General features: G+C 35.1%; 1 long non-coding RNA gene across 2 annotated transcripts; it reads right to left on the reverse strand.

Annotated features, from left to right (window-relative positions):
• Positions 1-228: 228 nt before the first annotated feature.
• Positions 229-21299, reverse strand: LOC149080166 (uncharacterized). Of its 2 annotated transcripts, XR_016193494.1 has the most exons (3): positions 21027-21298; positions 15822-15857; positions 229-691 (listed from the first exon to the last, which is right to left on the reverse strand). It is a non-coding gene; the product is annotated as an uncharacterized LOC149080166 (long non-coding RNA). The 2 variants fall into 2 exon arrangements; XR_016193495.1 differs by lacking the exon at positions 15822-15857 and having other exon boundaries at positions 21027-21299.
• Positions 21300-21799: the final 500 nt, after the last annotated feature.

The raw sequence follows: 21799 nt of genomic DNA on the forward strand, positions 1-21799 counted from the left end.
CTACGCTGAAAATTTACATTACGGGTGACAATTGATAGTATACACGCCATTTCTCTCATGTTACGAGATTAATACTTTTTTAACTTTTTAACAGTGGAGAAAATAAAAGAGTATATTATCCGTTCAATAAAAATGATTATGAAGACAATTTTGAGATTATGTCTTTTATTTTTCTTTGCATCATTAAAAGTTAGAATATAATTACATTGTATTGAGTGTTCCAGAAAACGTGATGCTTGTAGTAATTTCAAATAAGCAAAGTAATATGATATCTTATAATGGAGATGGAAAATAATTTCGGTTATATTTGCTGATACATTATGCGAACTCTATATACGATAATATATGCGTGATAAAAGGAAAGATTTGAAGAACAAAATTTTGGAGTTGGTAGTAGTTATTAAAGAATTAACATAGTAAGCATAGTATCAACTGTTATTATCCTAAGTTTGCATTTGCAGAGTTTTCTTACAAAGTTAGCCAACATTGACCAGCATACAAATTTGTCAAACTTAAGGAGTGGTAGAGCTATCATCGTATTCATCATAAATAGTCTTGAAAATGTCAAGATTATTTTCTTCTACTTCCATGTTTCGGTGCTCCCTATCGTGGAGAAGAGGCTGCTCATGAGGTGGATTCTTCAGCAACATAAATGCAGTGGCTCGATATCGGCCATCTCTTTTACCATGTCCTGTTTATGTTTAAAAAAGAAAATATTAGCTAAATTTAATAAGAAATTATTCTATAAAAATATCTATGTTACTATCTGCTAGAAAAAAAAAACAACCTAAATATTACATTTTAATAAATAGACTATTTCGTTCAATACTTCTAGAGATGGAAATTGTGATGGCATCATTAGTGAATTTCATCGTTTCGCCCTGCATATATATTGACAGATATCATCATATATATTTATATCATACACATACGTCATATACATATATCATACATACGTCATATACATATATCATACATACGTCATATACATATATCATACATACATCTCATACATTTACGTCATACGCATACAGGGTGTACTGTAAGTCCTAATTCGGCCTCTTATCTCATCAATCGTTCGTCGTGGAGGTATGGTTATAATTTCAAAAATACTCAAAATGAGTTCAGCAATCACCTTGTACCAGAAATCACACCGAACACTGTACAAGAGATTGAAAATACAGTGTTTCACAAAATAAAAGTAATCTAAATATTTATACGGTCCCTTTGTCCCCAACTTCCAATTAGAAAGTTATTGCCCTGTTTCTCCTGAGCCCAACAAAAAATATTCCAAATTTTAACTGCAATATTCGCTAAAATATTTGAATTTAAAAACCGGAGAGAGAAAAGTTAGGAAAGAACAGTATAAATGAGGGAAAGGAACTTTGTCCGTCAGTTTACGCTGTTCTTTTCTAACTTTTCTCCAATTTTTGAATTCAAATATCTCAGCAAATATTGCGTTGGAAGAATGGAATTTTTTTCTGTTGTCTTTAGGAGATACAGGGCAAAAACTTTCTAATTGTAAGTTAGAAGACAAAGGAACCGTATAAAAATTTATATTTTTTGTCACACGCTGTGTTTTCACTCTCGAAACTGATACATGGTAATTTCCAAGCACATTTTGAGCATTTTTTGAATTAGAACCATACCTCTGCTATGAACGGTTGGTGAGATAAAGACCGAATTAGGACTTACAGGACACCCTGCATATATCATATGCGTACATACATACATCTCATACATTTTGGAAGACTCGCAATCTTCTTTACGGCAGGCTAATTTAATATATTTTTATAAAAAAAATTGGTTGATTTTTTATAATTATATACTATATATTAAATATAAATTTCATTTGACTTACTTTTGTTACATATTGAAGATCAGTTATAGTTATAAGAAAAAGAGAATTAGTTTAAAAATTAATCCACACCGAGTTAACTGACTCCCCCCCCCCCACACACACACACATACGCACAAACTTATAAGAGTAAATAGCAGGTATTTGTTGTGCTCCACAAAATTTGAAAAAAGAAAACAGTTACTTTCTTTTCAGCATTTTGAACAGAGAGAAACTTTTTTTTCCAACTAATTGTAAGTTTCCCAAAAGCATCTAATTTAATGTTTCGATTTTCGGAAAAAGCATTATACCGTTATTAGTTCTTGGCAAAAAATGGATAACAACCAAGAATAAAAAAATTCAGATTTCGATTCTTTCATAATAAGGAACATTCGTTGGTAGAGAGTTTGTGTGCGTATGTATAGGCTGTTTCTCAAGAACGGAAAGCAATTATTGCTTCGCACTTCGAAATCCAGAAAGAGATTGGATTATCGGTCGATGAAGATACTATGGTTTTAAAAGCCGATACTGTCTGTTGCTAGAAAGCGTGTGGGATCGATTCCTTGGTTTTTACATCAGCGTTTTTTCTATAGTAATTCATGCACATTTTGGAGTATAACGGAGATGTTTTCCTTTTGTTAATTATTGTGCATGGAGGTTCCTACGCCTATTTAAAAGAAAATAAAAGTTAAAAAAAAAAATAATTTTTCCGAATTTCAGATCAGCACATCATAATATAAGGACCCCAAGGTACATATGCTTTTTCCCTTTTATTTAGCAGAGAAAGCAGCTAGAGAAATAGATTTATGCTCACAAATTTGAAAAATAGATAAGCTCTTCTCCTAAATGTGATACGTTCATACAAAAAAAAAAAGAAAAGAAACTATTCACCAGAGGATGTTATCCAGAAAATTCGTTTTCAGATCAAATATTCTTACCTATAAATTTATATTCCAACGTGAATATTGATTTAAACAGTACTTTTAATCCTGTGAGATAATTTAGTCACACTATTTGCAAATGCATAAAATTACAATGTACATGTTCGGAAAATTTTTAGTATACTTTTTGAATAACGGAACAATTTTTCAAACATTTTTCAACGCATTCATATTGTATTTAAAATCTGGATGAAAAACGAAATTTCCAACTGCTGTCGAAATGACCGCTAGTGTTAATGCCTGATCGGAATGATGTGTTTTCTGAAATGGAAGTAACCTAAAATCCATAGAATTAGATATTACGTAACTCGACTGAGTCACCGATATGAAGGAAATATTGGGGGAAGGGGTTATATTTAGGGTTTCCAGTTATATGCAGTGAAACCTCGATACAACGATACTCTACGGACCAAAAAAAATATTATTGCAGAAAATTTATCGTTATATCGAGAGTTTGCATTATCGTCAGTTGCCATCAAATTTATGCAGTTGTTGACATCTATTCTGAATTTATGTAATTAGAACCACCAATTAATTAATTTTATAAGTACTGTATTTATTCATAATAAAAAAAATTATAGTCGATTAGTTGATTCAGTAAGAGTTGTTCCACACTGTGAAGTGGTTTACTGCAAAGCACTTTTATGTATAGCACAAAAAGTAGCTTCACGGCACCTCTATAAATACTTTCGGAAAGTAGATAGAGGCCATTCAAGTATTACGTAAGCAGATTTTTCGCCATTTTTGACCCCCTCCCCCCCTTGTCAGCAAAACACTAACCCCCCCCCCCGTCAGCAAAATTTCGTCAGCAGCTTAGAATATTTCATATCTTCAAAAAGGGTGATTGATGACGTAAGCAACCTTCAAATCCCCCCCCCCCCACTTGTCATCAAAAGTCAGCAAATCCAAAACCCCCTCCCCCTCGATGCTGACGAAATACTTGAGTGGCCCCATAGTGAAAAATGTCGATTTTATTAAATACCATCGAAAGAAAAAAAATAGCGAGGAATTTAAAAAAATATTGGAGGGGATTTTGAGGGAAATATAAAAAAAAATCGTTATAGAGAGAGAGAGAGAGAGAGAAGAAAGAGAGAGAAGAGAGAGAGAGAAGACAGAGAGAGAAGAGAGAGAGATAAGAAAGAGAGAGAAGAGAGAGAGAAGAAAGAAAGAGAAGAGAGAGAGAGAGAGAGAGAGAAGAAAGAGAGAGAAGAAGAGAGAGAGAGAGAGAGAGAGAGAGAGAAGAAAGAGAGAGAGAGAGAGAGAGAGAGAAGAAAGAGAGAGAAGAGAGAGAGAGAGAGAGAAGAAAGAGAGAGAAGAGAGAGAGAAGAGAGAGAGAGAGAGAGAGAGAGAAGAAAGAGAGAGAGAGAGAGAGAAGAAAGAGAGAGAAGAGAGAGAGAGAGAGAGAGAGAGAGAAGAAAGAGAGAGAGAGAGAGGGGGGGATTTGTGTCGTGGCAAAGGATATCGCTGTATCATAGACATACAATTAACTGTGTTATATATATCATATATATGCTCTGTATCGAGAGAATTCAAAATTATAAACTATAGCATTGGCGTACACAGAGCCCCCCCCCCCCGAGTAGAGATTATAGTGTTACTTTTAAGGAAAAAAAATGTAAAAACCCTCTCTTCAGAGGGGAAAAAATTTAACCCCCCCCCCTTGAGAAAATTGTGTACTATAGGCAATTCCAAACAAGATTTGAAAAAAATATCGTTGCAGAGAGATTTACCGTTGTACCGACTAAACGAGGTTTCACTGCACATGAGCATTGAAAGCGTACGTTGGAGGTGTGGGAAGGGTATGGTTGATCGTATATTCAGGAATTATAAGCGGGGTCTTACAATAAGCCCACTCACAATTGTTTTTTTAGGGTCAACAACGACGTGAAGTGACCATTGGCGTACGCAAAGGGGGGATTTTGGGGTTCTAAACCCCCCCCCCCTTGAGCCAATATTATAGTGTTATTTTACAGGAAAAAACGCAAACCCCCCCCCCCCCCCCTCAGAAGGAAAAAAATATGAAAATCCCCCGAAAAAATTCTGCGTACGCCTATGGAAGTGACATTATCATCTAGGTTCTATCACGTATGTGTATCGATGTTAAAATTTTGCATGAAAAATTTTTAAGGAACTCACCGGTAGAAACGTTTACACAAGAATTTTCGCTTCAGGGAAAAGAGAAGTAAAGATTCGTGGGAAGTAAATCGCGCCAGTATAAGCGACTTCAATGTTACTGGAGAAAATCTTTGAATGATTACTGTAATTGCAAACTGACCATTAGTTTCGATGAAAATATTTGCAGAAATCAGAGATAAGCTCTTCCTCTGTAAGTTTCAGGCTTTTAAATGTGTTTATTTAAAACATGTTGGTGCATGTTCTGTAAAGGAATTTTTCATTTGTGAAAACCAACGTGCTTGCTTTATTGAATCATTTTAGCCGCGGGGTTCTTTTTCCTTAGGTGAAGGATTTTCAAAGAAAACCGGAAGACTTTTGGGACCGGAAAGTTCAATACCAAGTTTTAGCTGCTATATCCTTAAACTCATTCATTTTGTTACACCAGGATAGGTCGGAATCAAAGCAGAAGGAAATTTATCCGCTAGAGCTGATATTTTCTCCCTTTTCCCGCTTTGTCAATATCCTAGATAATTAAATGTCAACATCTTTCGGTTTCGAGCGAATCACATCTGAAGTTTGGAGGAACATTTTGAAGTCGAGCTTTCGACAAATTTCGAGAGACGACTTCAAAGGTTTATCGATCCTACACATTCTTCAAGATGTTAACTATTAAAAGATTCAACCTCCAGACTAACTAGCAAACATAGCAATAAATGAATTCGATATTATATCTCAAAATACATGTCTTAGAAAATGGATTTTGAAACTCTCACTGATAATAATAATCCAACATTAATGCTGTCACAGATATTTGGAAATTATTGGTCTCAATCTAAATTTTTTCCCAAGCTTTAGTTTCATGTAAAACTTTTATAAAATTCAATCGTAAGAATTTCCCACGTTCATAATGCACTATTTAAAATGCTGTGTATGTTATCAATTGCGTGTTAAATTTTCGCACAAAGGAGAATTAAAATATTTATAAGGTTGACATCTCTAGAACAACTTTTTCCTAACAGTTTTAGAAATGTAAAACATCCATTTTTCGCATGAAACAAAGCTGAAAGAGAAATAACTCAATAAGTAAAACAAAGCAAAAGCTTTTGGTTTCAAGCAACATTTAGCAATAAGAAAAATATATACAGTATTTGCAAATGTGCGATTGGATAAAAGATTCAACTGTTAAAGCTCAGCAAACTAGATTAAGTTTTTAATTATTAAAATTTTAAAGAAGAAACGATTCCAGAATTCGTACAAGATTCTTACTTATGAGCATGCTGATTTCAAAATGATCCTATTTCAATGACTTGTATATATAACCATAATTTTTTGATATTAAAAAGTAACAGATATATTCATACTATACAGGAAGCCCCAAATTGTTTATACAGCGAATATCTTTGCAACCGTTGACTTTAGAAACATACTTTCAACTACAAAAGTATTCAAATGGCGTGCGTTTCATCGTCATCATTAATCGTTGGTGCCCCAAGAGAGAAGAGCTAAGGCAATTTCACTCATTGCTCTGACACCAAGTAGTGTAACACGAATTATGGATCATGTAGGTGTGAAGAAGTATCATTCTGTGGAGATTTCTCAGAAGTTTTGCAACAGCGATGGGAACGAAAGGCATGGTAACTGTTACCATTTTGTTGAATATTAGAACCTGTAAGTGGAACATTATAAAATACCTGCAAACGATGCAGGCCTTATGTAAATAAATGAGGAGGCTGCTCTTATTTGAGATACCCCTTTAACCCTTTATAGGGCAAAAGACTAAGGCCCACATTTTATTTTTTTTTTGCCTTGTTATATGTCAGGAGGTATATAAAATCATGTTACTGTAGAAATTTGATGAATATAAATTGCATATAATGAATATTATGCAAATTATGGGGTGGGAAATTATTATCCAACCGCCCGTTTAGCGCAACATGCAACATCGAGTGAGTGATGGGATAATAATTTCCCACTTCGTATGTATATAAAAAAAATCAAGTGAATGCAACAAAATTTTATATAAAATTGAAGTGATATATGAAATTACTTTATTCTTTGGCATAAAACAGAAGAAAACCTAATGCACAAAGAATTAATAAATATCAGACTTAGGAGATGTGAAAAGGAGCAAAACAAAAACTTTACATAAAGCCGCATCACATTTCTTACAACTCACACACCACACACACGCATACACATATCCTTCCTCATATCATCTCTTCTTTTTGGTTTGGCCTTTGTGCTGCAGATAATATTTTTTCAATTTTTTTATTAATTGGTACCCTGTTCTTTCCCAATTTTTCTCCGATTTTTCACACACACACACACACACACACACACACACACACACACACACACACACACACACACACACACACACACACACACACACACACACACACACTCCAAACTCCATGTAAGGGTATGTAACCAGAGTGGTTTTTGCTGCAAAATGTGCTTATCAATTCATTTGCTAAAATTGAACGGAACTGTAAATGACTTATGGGCTTCTAATGGTTATGAGGTTATGAGTTATGAATGTAGTTGTTTTCCTGTTTGACTTTCTCTTCTCTTTATGGAGCTTAATTTTTCTATTACTTGTAGGCTCATGCCTAGGGCAGATGCCTTTTGAAGAGCTAAGAATGTATGCATGCAATGATAAAGAAATTACTGCCTATAACATATTTGCCGTAGCATTTGAACAAAATAAAAAACGCTACCTATAAGTGTTACACATTCAATTATTCGAAAACAACGAAAAATTCATAAATTATGACACATTGTTGACATAAAAAACAAAAGAAAAATTAAGAATGTATAATTGAAACTGTCATTATTATTTTAAAGCTTTCTTGTGAGCAAGATTTTTGATGTCATCGAGAAACTTTAAATAGCAAATTATACATTGAATTACAATGAAATTGGTTACATGCCTTTCAAATAAGTCACTGCTTTTTGTAACAAAGAAAATTTGAAATCGAACGCCGCAGAACAATGATATTCAGCTTCTTACCGGTAACGAACGAACCAGTGCGATATATACTTCCCACTTTGATAAAAAAAAAAAAACTTTCATTATAGGCGGGAAATGCATCTCATATCAATAAAATGCTTCCATCTATGAACAACATTCTCAACTTCATACTTCACAACGAAAAAAAAATTCAATAATTACTTTAATTTTCAATGATGGGGAATTATTATCCCAGAGACTTATAAGGGGTGGAGAAAAGAAGCAGAGGAGATCTCCTAGGTATATGGCCGGTAACACAGCATGAAGTTATTGAAAAATAACGCATGAGAGTTTCAATCAGAGCAGAGAATCGATACTCACCATGAGTTCAGGTGTTTAGTATAATTAAGAAAATTTATCAAGTTGTAAATGCTGGCTGCATTTACTACTTCACTTAGCATCACCTGATGATCACCAACGCAGTGCTTTCTCGTTATAGAGAATACAGGGCAACTTCCTACATAGTGAAGTGGAGTTTCATCCTCTTCGCCGCACACAGGACTGATAGAACTGATAGATGAATCTGTGTAGCCACAGTTGTGTAGATGTTTTGCTAGGTTAGCATGGCCAGTGATGATTGTATAACCTGTCGAATTTGTTTCCTGTTCAGTAAAATACGTTTTTTGGCAATATTGGGTTGGGTTTCAGAGGTCAGTTTGGGTTGTCTGCAGTCTTGCCTTGAGTTCCATTGCCGATAATGTTTATTTTCTATCCATTGTTTGACATCTCCTTTCATGGTTGACATGGAAACAGGATAGAAAGGTTCATGTCCAGATAGCTTCAGGTCTGCAAGTTTATTTCCATGGAAGTTTAGATGCCCAGGGACTCAGTAAAGGTTTATGTTGTTGTCAAATGCTGCTAAGTTATTCAACATAAATCAGTGCAGTAGTTGACAAAAAGTTGAAACTTGAAGAAGTTGTCAAAAGCCATTAATTCTGCTTGGCTATCAGAAGAGATAAGGATTTGTTTATTATATGATTCCCTTTAATGATTAGGTTTTCAGCTAGTGTAGCTATTGCAAGTACTTCAGCTTGGTAGACTGTAGTCGTTTTACCAAGATGCAAGTGTGTCTTATGATAGTCATGATCAACTCCAGAGATGCGGAAGATTGCTCCAGCATCAGTTTTAATAATCCTAGAGACATCATTGTAGCATATGACAGCTCCAGTTAGGATGTTATCAATAATGTCAGCAATTTCATTTCTTGATGTATGAATAGCGTAATTATTGATAAAATTTGTTATTTTGAAACGGGAGTCTCTTTTGACATTAGTAGAAAAGGAAGTAGACAGCTGTCAACGTGGTTTTTGAAAGAGGGTTTGTATCCCATGAAAGATCGGTTGCAGCAGGTACCAATTTTTTCAAGCCTGTACATGGTTTTAAAAGCTTCTCTCCTTGTAAATACCATTTTAGAGGTGGCAGCTTGAGAGCAGTTTCGAGAGCAATAGAAGGGTAGCTAGGCAAAGCTCCCGTGATTAGAATGCAGGCTAATCTTCGCACTTTTTGTAGAACAGTCTCATTGGAGGTTTTTACTAACGCCTGATGCCATACCAAACACCCATAAATTAGTATTGGGCGTGCAATAGCGGTGTAAAGCCACTGGTTGGTTCTAGGGTTTAAACCCCATGTGTTATCAATAATTCTTTTACATAGCATAAGCCTATTAGTTGCTCGTTTAGCCCTTTTTGAATATAAATTCAGAAGAATTTAGAGTCCATATGGCATCCAAGGTATTTCACCTTGTCACATACGGTGAATTCTTGTCCCTTGAGGGTTAGGTTTCTAAGTTTCCATTTCCTGTTCCGCGTAAATATGACTATTTTGGTTTTTTCCGTGGAAAATACTAGTTGGTGTTTATCACCCCATCTGTTGACAGAGTGTAAAATTTGTTGAGCAAGATTCCTCATGGATTAATCATGCCCTTGGATGAGCACTACTAGATCGTCTGCATAAGCTTGAGTATAGCCTAGTCCATTGATTAAATCAGAGATCAAATAGCTAAAGACTATGTTTCATAATAATGGAGAAATTACTCCCCCTTGCGGGCAACCTTTCTTTATAATTCTTTCAGCATGGACATCGAGAACACGAGCAGTAGTTGTTCGGTTACTGAGCATATGGCCAATCCATCTAATTATCATAAATGGAATGTTGTAGTCCATTAGTGCCATTTTTATAGAGTCAAAAGTAATATTATCGAAGGCTTCAACACTGTCCAGGAAAATACCAATAGCAAATTGTCGATTTGTAATTGTATTTTCAATTCTCCAGACCAATTGATGAAAAGCACAGAGAGTCAGTAGAGTACCCATTATTAAAACCATGCTGGTTCAAATTAATCTTATCCATTAAATAGGGAATATTTTGGAGATGCCAGAGTATCAATCTTTTCAATAACTTCAATTGAAATGAAAATAATGTGATCATTATAAAAGATGATGATTTATAATAGGTGGTTTTTTTCCTGGTTTTGGCAGGAAGATACCTTTGGAACTACTCCATACTTTAGGTATACGTATCCTAAAATTAGGCCAACTTTGCAGAGACGAATCAGTTCGTTACCAATAATATCCCAGCCTTTTTATAGAGAGATAGGATACATTTTCCATCTGTGTCTGGAGATTTTAAAGGAGAAAATCCTTTCAAGACTTTGGCGCATTTTTCAGATTAAACTATTATGTTGATTAGTGAGAGGTCTACTGGTTTCAAGGTAGACCTAGTCTGTTCACCTAGTCCTGTTCACCACAGTCTGGTTTTGTAGGTCCACCAAGGTAATAATCCAGTAAACATTCGAGCGTCTCCGCTGGGTTGGTAGTGTAGGTTCTATTCGGCCATTCAATAACATCTATTTTATCAGAGGAATTGTTTTTGATCAATTTGATTATTTTAGCAGTCTCTGACGATGAGCTCATTTCTATGCAGAACTTCAGCCAAGAGCTATTCATTGCTTTTCTGATTTCTATCTTGAACTTTCTCTGGACTTCCTTTGAAGTAATTCCAATCTGTTTCAATTTTGGGCCGGACAGCTTTCCTGTGTGCCCCTCCTCGTTTAATTACGAAGGAGTTCAAGATCTTTAGTCCACCATTTTTTAAAGTAGACTTTAGATTTAACAAGCTTGAGTGGACATGATTGATTTGCAGAATTTCTGATCCCTTCCGTCAGGGTGACGGCGTGGGAATCCAAATCATCTGCTGTTAAGATCTCATCTTCAAGGATGCCGAGAGTGTTAAACTGGTTTTCCAGATTTTCTTTAAAAAGATCCCAGTTTGTGTTCTTAAAGTGCCAGAGTGGCATGGTGGTAAGATGCTCGTCTACCATCGTGAAGGTTGTTGTCAGGGTCCCGGGTTCGAACCCAAGGGAGGATATAGATAAGATATTTTCCCTAACGAACTCGAGGCGACCACCGATAGACAGCGCCTTCACTTCCAACCCATCTCACTAATGGCAGTAAATTGCAATATAGCGATATGGCCAGAGTTGGTGTTTGGTGAAGTAGTTTGTGTTCTTAAAAATTCCGAAAAAAAGTTATGAATATTTGTTGCGCCGTAATGGAAGTTTATAAACCTGTGATCTGATAGGAAGTTTCATTACTGGCCATCTAGTTCTTAACCCGGTTTGCAATGTCTATTGAGACAAGAGTCAGATCAATAACTTCTTCATGATTTTGTGTGTAGAATGTTGGCCCAAACCAAATTTATTTCCATGAGGAATTATAACAGTGTTTAACCTTTCTGGTTTATACGTGAGCCATGCTAGATGACGATGAGCACTGGCATCACATCCAATTATTATACTTATATTATGACGTTCACAGTACTCCACCAATTCACACAACTCTTGTGGGATTTTTAGATCGTAGGCCATATAGACCAAGCAAATCATGATAGGGTGATTATGATTGAATTCATTACTCTCTGTTAAAACAGCAACATAGAAAAACAGCAACAAGCAACAAAGCATGGATACATTTGGCAAGATGCACACATGCTCTAGGATGAACCCCCATTCCTTTCTTGACAAAAAGCACTCCCAACTAAGGAATTGAGTAATCGATCCATAATCATCCCGTTTTTGGCCCATGGTTCTTGAATCAGAGCTTCTGATTCTTTGTGCCCTTGCTGTAGGATGTTTCCTTGCAGGCCTTCATGATTCTTGCTTCTGGCGTGTCGTCAGGGACTTTTCGACGCTTGCGAGGGATAACCCCCTTCGACTGTGAAGTCTCAACAGTGCCCGATGTGAGTCCTGAGAATTCGAACGTTACGGCACTCTCTTCATTCATCGCATCTTCCTCTGACAAAGTCACATTCGCTAGAGCCTTATCAATCCTCCTTTACGCCTTTTTTTTTTGGCGTTTATCTTCTCGCTGAACGAGAGAAGTTGGCCTCCCTCCGCAACAGGATTCCTGGCTTTCGCTTGTGGTACCGCTGATGTTTCCGCATGTGCTTCCACTCTCACTTCCACCTCTCTTCCTGATGCAGGGGTTGAACGCTTTAGGAATTCATTCGATGCTTTTTTTTTGTTTCTTTCTTTTCCAAATTCACGGTGGAAATCTTAAATCTGTGTGACCATCTTCCCTGGGATCCCTCCAAGGAAGATTTCCTGAAGCTAACCCCAGATTTCTTCATGCAGCAGCGGTCTCGGGAGAGATCTCCCCCCGCATCATCAAGCATTACCCCACCCAGGCACCACCTGGAAATACAGGACGAGCGGGATTTATACTACAGTTGATAGGGCAGCCTTCCTGTGTGCTAGACAGGGTTCGAGTCCTGTACTACCTGGTTGCCTGGGAAACGCTAAACCCAGTTTTTCGCCTACGCCTTCTATTACAGACTTTCTCTGAGACTCAATTCGCCTACGTCCTCCAGGAAGTTCCCCCAGTTCTGCTGATCACACAAGGGGTGGTCGCTTGACTGCTTCTGCCGGATAGTGCTTCCTCACCCACATACTCACTTGTATCAGCAGTATCCGTTGCCCGGTCGCAACTTATTGTGGAGGCAGCAGTTTACTTGGCAGATAGGGTTGTAGGCCCTCCAAAATGTCCACCTTTGCTGCCATGACGTGTGGTTACTAAAAATGTCTTAAATTTCCCAAGGGGATAGATACATAAAAAAATTAAAAATTAAATTTTTATGTAGACCCTATGAGCTAAAACTTCCAGTTAGTGAAATGTAAGTGTGGTTCTGAGAGGTGAATTACAAAAAAAAAGGCATTTTTTAAATGTAATATCAACGGAGATATTTGACTTTGAAGTTTTTAGCATTTATCGCTAATGATTGAGGCGTGGTTCATAAATTGCGATACGTAAATTAAATTTGAAACTGTAAAAATTCTATAGGTATCCAAGTAATTGTCAATTATGTAATTGTTACTTATTGCGAATGAAAAAATGAAATTGTTTTCATTCTATTTGTGTACAGTCTCTAAAAATGGCAACTTTTGAGTCAATGAAAACTTTCCAACTGTGATAAGTTGCAAGAGCATAGTGATTTTATATATTTAATATCTCGATAAATATTGCATTTGGAAACATGAAAAGTTTTTGCAAATGACTTTTAAAAGCAAGATCTACGTTTCAATAATTCACGGGGATCGTATATATAAAAAGTAAATTTCTTTATTTTTTTATGTATACGACCTCACAAAAACCAGTTTTTATATTTTAAGTAACTTTACGTCATTTGAAAACTTTGTGTTATACAGGAAGTATATGCTCCTAAAGTTAATGGTTGCAAAGACATCTGCTGTGCTAAAAATTTGGGACAGCCTGTATATCCCAATTACAAGTATTCACTGTTTCCTGTATATTCAGATGGTTTGATAATTTTTGTCGCATCATGGGTATTTTCTGCACACGAGAGATAATTATACCGGGACTTACAGTTTATTGCTGGTTCCGAACGGCAGCCTTTTTTATACTCACCGAGAGGTTGGTGCGATAACCTCTCGATGTGGGACTCACTGCTGTAGCAATATTTTTCTGTGGCCATGTCGCCATTCTGTTGTACTCCTGTGTCAGGAAAGTTTCTGACAAGGACGAACCGGGTATCGAATTCACGACACCTCTAAACATACTTTGGTACATACTTTAAGCGAGTATCTTACCGACCTGGGCTTCCAGGTCCATTTTTGTTTAAAGCATAAAAAAACCGAAGTTATAAATGCATATGAATAAAAAGATATGAATTTATTATGAAAAATTCAATTCGAAAAAAAGCCGAATAGATTAAAGGTGTGATTATGAGTTCACGTTTGGGAAAACTGGTGTATAGACAGTTCCGCACGGTGCATCTCTGAACATGGGGAATTTGGGGGCAAATCCGCACAGTCTATTTCCGCACTTGCGACAACAAAGGCCCTTCTTGCCTTTTTTTTTCTGTTTTTCTTTTTTTTCCTGTCTGTTCCTTCTTTTCTTGTCTCCATAAATGGACTGAAGTTATAAGGAGGGAGAGGGTTGCTTTATCAACATATGAAACTGTTCCACTGAAATCATCTTTCATGAATGAAAAATGTTAGCGTGAAATTATGATTTTTGTTATTTTTTCCCATTCCAACTCATGTATCCTCCATATTTAAACTTTAATTTGATTGGATTTACTTGATGAATTCAAGTGTTCGAATTAGGACTTATGCTTTTTCAACTGATTTCTCATAATTCGAAAGAAATATAACAAATCAGTAGAAGTTCGTTATAACGAGTATGGCTTATAACGACAATCTCTATATAACGAGTGATTTGCGAAGACACTGATGTATGACTGTCAAAGAGCTAATGTTACAAAAACAAATACAAATACAAATACAACGCCACAACAGGTAAAATGCCCAACGAGGTGGCTGTAAAACATCCGCTTATAACGAGAAGATTGTTATAACGGCAATTTCTCCCATGATTGTGACCTGTCGTTATAACGGACTTATGCTGTACATTAGAAAACAACTTTTAATGGATAAATACATCATTATTGTATATGCTAAAATATATACATAGTATATATATCTTCATTTCTTACCCTAGACCCTGTGGATACAGTCCCTATACAACTCCTATTCACTTCAGGGAGGGAATAAAAGAAATTAAGCGTAGAAAGAGGAAGAAAAAGAAGAAATTGAAGAAGGAGCTGGATTGTGCGGAAATGTCCCCGAATTCCCCCATGCGCGGAAATACCACGTGCGGATCTGTCACCAAACTCTTTCCCTCGTTTATGCTGTTTTCCCGAACTTTTCCTCGCTATTTTAATTCAAATATCTCAGCGAATATATTGCTCTTAAAAACGTGGAAATTTTTCGTTGACATCAGGAAAGAGAGGGAAGAAACTTTCTAATTGATTTTTTAAGGACAGGGTGTCCGTGTAAAAAGTTAATTTTTATATTTTAATAACTATACAATCCCTTGCTATATATATGTATGACGTATCTGAGTTCTACGCGTTATTTGGATACCTTTTCAATCTGGAAGTATGCCTCTAGAATCAACGAGTCACCAGTAAAATTCGGCAATTGGAATTATGGAATCATCCTGTATACAGTGCATGTTATGATGTATGTATAAAACAAAAGTAGCTTCATTTTGTTAATAGAGTATTCGAAGTTATATGTCGCCCACTGTCCAATCTGATGTAATACAAAAAAATTCGAATTGTTAGAAATTTTATCATAGTGGAGATTAGAAGATGGCGGAACAGCAAAAAAATAAATGCTTTAACCTACCGGTATAAAATTAAATTTATGTATGTAGCAGTTTTCTTGAAGATATTTACGTCGAAATTTCAACCAATTTCCGAAATTTTACTTTCTCTTACCATGCTTTTCACAATTATTTATCACGAAACAGGTGGAAATAAGCCCGAAGTGATCATGTATACTCATTTTACATGTATTTCAAAACAAGAACTTTGATTATTGTGTAAGACTTACCTCCCATACAGGCGTGGCCGTATTTCATACAATTTCCTTTTGTGAGAAAGCATGAAATAAAAAGAGAGCATACCTTTTTTTTTTTCAAGGGAATAATAGAGAAATTTCGCATCCTTGTTTTTTTGAAACAGGCATAGATACAAACTGGATAAATAGTTTAGATAGATAAAAGAAAAAAATTAAACACAATTTAAGGATCTCTGCTACTGGAGAACAATCACTTCTTTTCTCTTGTAACTTCACGTATATTCTATAAAAAAAAAACACTTGCGTTTTTATTAGAATAAATACAAGATAATTTATATACTTAGCCGTAGAATATTACTAATACGCAGACTTGATAATTTTTTTTAGGATTCATACCATTCATATTGGAAATGAAAAGTGTAGGAATTATAATTATTACGCCAATTGGAGGAAATATGCATTTCATACGGATTAGTATTTACGGAATTTTCTTACGGTAAATTAGAATAATTATAATTGATAACGTATTTTAATGCAAAAAACAATTAAGAATTCCAGACGGAAATTGGATTAGTTGCAGTTTGATTCGTTGTTAGACGCAATCGTGCCTATATCGGTAAATCTTTGCTGCTGTATTTTGATGTATTTTGAACATTATTTTCGATGCTGTAAAATTCTGGCTCATGTAATAGATGATTTTTTCTCCCAGCTGTTTGATAATCAAACTTTTCTCTTATTATATTTTATTCAATTATGAAATGAATGACATAGTAGTATTTTAGTAGTCAGATGGATGACAATTATATAGTATATAGTTTTAATTCTATCTCTTTTTGCTGCTGCACAGTATGACATGCGAGGTATGTGGTGTAGCGATATCCTGCAATAATATCGAGGTTTATTGAATATCCATTGACCTATCTCGGTTGCTCAATTGGTCGATTTTTGAATGGTGTCATCGAATTTCTGACAGTAAACAATCTTTCTCTATCGATATGTCTAGTCTCATAAAGGAAAATAGTGAATAACTCTCGAATCAGACCACCAAACGGTAGCTACGAGCGTTTTCCGATAAAAGTTTGATTCTAGGTGCTGTTTGTTAGTTCATTAAAGTCTAACCATTGATCACGTACACAATCACATACAGAATACATTTTTAGTCACAAACGCCTGCGGTTTTCACTTTGACAGTTTGTCGCAGAAGGGACAATTAATCATGAATTTGATGGAAATTTATCAACATTGATAGCTGAATTTATCCTTGGTTTTCTGTTATCCAGTTTTCCATTCTGCTAGCTTAAGAGATTGGATTGCTCCAGTTGAAGTTGGGTTTTGTTGCCCTAAATCTTCATCTGTTTCATTTACATAAGCATAAAACAGCAAGTTACCAACGACCAATTCAGTGTGTTAAATTTAAGATTGAGAGCATTAATTAGATAAATTTGTCGTGTGTGCGTTTAACATTACTAAACCACTTCTGTAACCCTAATAACATATAGACTGATTGAACTTGGCTCAATAGATATTCATCCTTTTATCGATTCATTGATCTGTTAATTTGTTTTGGGTATTATCAAAAATTCATTTTTTTATCAAGATTACCACGGCAAATAAATATCCTTCAAATTTCACGCGCGCTCATTGTAATAAATACTAATAATATTTTTAAGATTCTTTTTATCAAGTAATTTATAGACGAACGTGTCAAAATATTTTCTGTCTCAATCTATTTTTATACGAAGATTTCCCCTAACATGATATCATTGGAAAAATGTTCAAGCGTCTGGAAGGAGAAATAAAAGTATGACTATAATTTATAGCTGATTCATTATGTGAGACATAAGTGAAGAAAGATGTTATTTGAAAACTTTATTTTTTCTTTTCTATCGCATTGGCCATAAATCAACAGAAGAGAAAAGCTTTTCATATCTTTATTTTTTATTCTCTCTTCACTCTCTTCAACATCTTTCAATGGAACAAACTGTTCATCAAGACCAAGTTAGGAAGTTATGCGCATAGTATTCGTCATTCATCACTATCTTTCCTTGACTGTTACTGCTACCGTCGTTTGTTTGCACAGTCCTGTTGGGTTCTCACATATTCTTCATCTTAGTACTATATTTGTATAAAAAATAACATGAAATACTTTGTTTCCCTGAATGTGTGAATTAGGTTTCATATTTTTTTTTATAAATTTCTTGGCAGACGCATGAAATCCTTTTTGCAGCAATATTTACTTGATGCACTTAAGTTTCATCGGCTTACCTCAATAAAAATTTATTGAAAAAACGTTGCTAGCTGTTTTAATGGATCTCCAGTATAGAGGTGTGAAAAAGAGTGATTTTTTTTAAACTTGCAGCAATCTGTGTAAATTTTGATCTAATTTAATGATAGATATTTTCCATTTAACTCTTTATCTACCGCATTATGAATAAGATCAAATAATCAACATGTAAATGTTTTGATAGAGAGGTCATTATGTTATTATTTCGGATGCAACTAGGATCACCGACCTGGGTATTCTTATTGATGAGCGGCTTAGGTTTTCGGAACACTGTTCAGCGGTGGTCAAGAAATCGAACACAGAATGCTTGGTTCCATTCTTAAGAGGGTGCCTTTGCGTTCACCTAAAGTGATTCTTCCACTTTTCTGGGGATCGTCCTGGACTGGAGTATGTCGTAAGGGTTTGGAGACCTTACCCACAGAGGGATATAGACTTGGTTGAAGGGAGTGCAGAGAAGAGCTACGCGAGCTGTAGTTGGTACACAAGGCTTGAGCTATGAAGAAAGACTTGATTTCCTGAATATGTTTACATTGGAAAAACACAGGTGTCGGGGGGGGGCATGATCGAAGTGCTTAAAATTTTCAACGGTATGGATATTATGGACAATGAATTATTATTAATACGCCGTAAATCGACTGCTTCGACAAGGGGGCACCAGTACCGATTGATAAGGGACAACTTCAGATTGTGATGTCGAAGGGAATTTTTTCTAATAGGGTTGGGAATAAATGGAACAGCTTACCTCCGGAGGTCATGAATTATAACACAATTGATACGTTTAAAAAGAAGTAAGATAGACATAATAGGATAAATAATTCGTGGATAGCTTTTTGATTGAAATAGTCTTCACTGAAAGGATGAAGAAGGTTGAGACGCGATGATTTAATAGTCTCTTCACTCGAAAACAATAATTAGCGACACTGGAGTCGGATGAAGAATTTATAGAACATCAAACACAAAATGTATTTCCCTGATGTTGATTGTGGTCTAGAGTCGAACAAGCCTACACACTACTGACAACCATAAATATTTTTTATGGGCATTGTATTATATTTTATCATGTATATATAGTTTTTAGCTTTTATAATTGCTGTTTTAATTGGGTTGCACTATCTTAGAAATATATGACATCCATATTTGTTATGAGCATCTTTTTTTTCAGGTACCTAGTAGTACATTTTGCCTGTTGGGGCTTTGTATTTTTGTATTTATTTATAATTAAAGCCTCTAAAAAAATAAATAAATAAAAGTATCTAGTACACAACACTAATTGGTTAACCCGTACTTTAGAGTTTCGTCAGCACTAAACACTTACAATAAAAAAACCAATTCTTAAATATGTTGAATAATACAGTTGCATGAATATTTATTTATTTTACCAAAAAGAAAAGCATAATTTGTTTTATACATTTGTTAGCGAATATTCTGTGGAAAGCAGTGTTTTACTTTGCATTATATAAAATTGTAAACACTTTCACAGGGGGTGAAACATCTAACTGAATTTCATCAATTAACAAATTTGAAAAACTAGTTGTTCCACACTTGTGCTGTCATTTGGTAACCGTAAAATAGTTATACAGACTTTGTACTTCAAAATAACAACAACGCATGCCAGTGATGTTACGGGGGTTGAAAGAGAAAGTGTAGACGGGGTATTTAAAAGTACCGTTAGTAGTCAAAGGGTAACAAAGATAGGCTTAAGAAAAAAAAGAAAAATATACTTTTCAAAATCTTTAATTGATTTAATTAAGTGGTTACAATATCTTTTAACTTTTCATGCATTTTACAAAGTTACACAATTGCGTACCGAGGGTCATAAGAGGATAAAGTAACTAATGAAAAGTGTAACAGTTGAATATTATAAATTATTTTTAAAATTTTTTTAAACTTCAACTTATGTCATAAAGAATTCAGGTGATAATTAAATCAATGGGTAAAAAATGAATAATTAGTTGGACCCCAACAAAAGTACTTTACATGTTATATGCGTATACGTCATAATAAAATTTAACACTAAATTGCACGCAACACAATTCGTAAAAAATGTATTAGTTTTTTTTTGAGATACATGCCATATGCTTTCGGCGAGTCATTTCCCCCGTCGGTTACCAGAACAAATACAAAAGGATGAAAATGTTTTATATAACATCATAGTGAAAATTCACAAAAAGTAACGAAAAGAGCATATAATGTAAAAGAGGGAGATGAGCGTAGGTCGGAGAGAAAAATCTATTAAACCGAAACACCTTTCTCTCTACGTAAACCTTCTTGGAATTGGAAATGAAGAAAATCACCAGGTTGAGAAAAACCGGATAAGCTCCCTTTCAAAGCTCAAAAATGGCAAAAAAAGTATATCAGAGTTTAAAAGAGCAAAAGCAGAGTCTTACGTCAAGATCATCTTTTCGAAATGGTCCAGCATACAGAGATGGATATATTTTTAGGCGAAATAATGGGCTCAGCTAGAAAACGTAGCCTTGTTTGCAAGACGTACTTTTAGGATCTCCCTTTTTTTTTGTTCCGTTTCTCTTCGATCGAGTTTCATTTTCTGTTTTTCAAGGATTTTTTCAGCTCAAGTTAGACACTGGTGAGCAAAGGGAATGAAGATGAACTATGGAAAAATACTTTTGAACTTCAGTTATTTATCTTATCTTCGGACATTATATTAAATTTCGTTTCCTTCTATGCTTTAAAAGAAGTTTTAGACATACAAGGAAAACCGAATTTCGGATTTTTTTTTTCGTCGAATTGGAAATCCATGTAAAAAGATACTGCAGCAGCTGAAAATACACCATGCGTAGGCAATAAAAATCGTTTTGGCTATTTCAGGACTTCCTGAAAAATTGCTATATCGAAACAAGAAGAAATGTAACATAAGTCGAATATAAACGTGAGTTACTAAAATTTAGATTTTTAAAGAAAAACAACTACTTTATAAATAATGAATGAAAATTTACCTTCAGCGATAAAGGATTGCCAAGTAGATATTGCTACAAGACATATTGCAGCAACCGATACTATGCAGCGCAAGCACACCATGCTTGTGATGATTGGTCAGATTCTTATAGCTTAGACTGTGCTCTTATAAAAATGTTTTGCCAGAAGAAAAATCAAAAGACACTGAAATTTTTCACAGTGGATTGTTTTTATACTCACAAGTTCGTGTAATTTTTTACAGCCTCAGTCAGAGGTAATTTCCATAATCTTCCCCTAATGAGAAAAAGAACAGGTATTGATATTTCGTCCGAGTTTTTTCTTGGCCTTATATTCTTTCTGAAGGCGGTCTATAACAAACTATCATTTGAATTTCACCCGCCCGAAAACTATTTGTGCACAGCCCACCAGTGAATGAGTACGTATCTTATTCTCAATGCATTTTGTGGGATGGACTGAGCTACGATGAAGATGGTGATTCGTTGTGAGGATGCAATTTCAAATAATATTACGCCCAGAGTAGCTTTTCGCAGAATGAAATTGTCAACGTCACGGATAAGATGAATGATGCATGGACCAATCACCATGTTTTTCCTTGTTTAGTTATTTGAGTGTATTGAAACACAACCAGATTACCAAACACAAATTATACCCATAGAAGTATAGTGATGCATCCAACTTGTTTATTTGCTACAATTAATTTACATGCGATTTCACAAAATCACAAATACACATCTCGTTTCATATAATAATGTACCAGAATTATCAACAATTATCAAAGTGTGATTAAAAAATT

Source organism: Pholcus phalangioides, unplaced genomic scaffold (genome assembly GCF_987345545.1).
Source record: "Pholcus phalangioides strain wild (caught in Gottingen) unplaced genomic scaffold, Ppha-v1.0 ptg000011l_1, whole genome shotgun sequence".
Classification (NCBI taxonomy): domain Eukaryota; kingdom Metazoa; phylum Arthropoda; class Arachnida; order Araneae; family Pholcidae; genus Pholcus; species Pholcus phalangioides.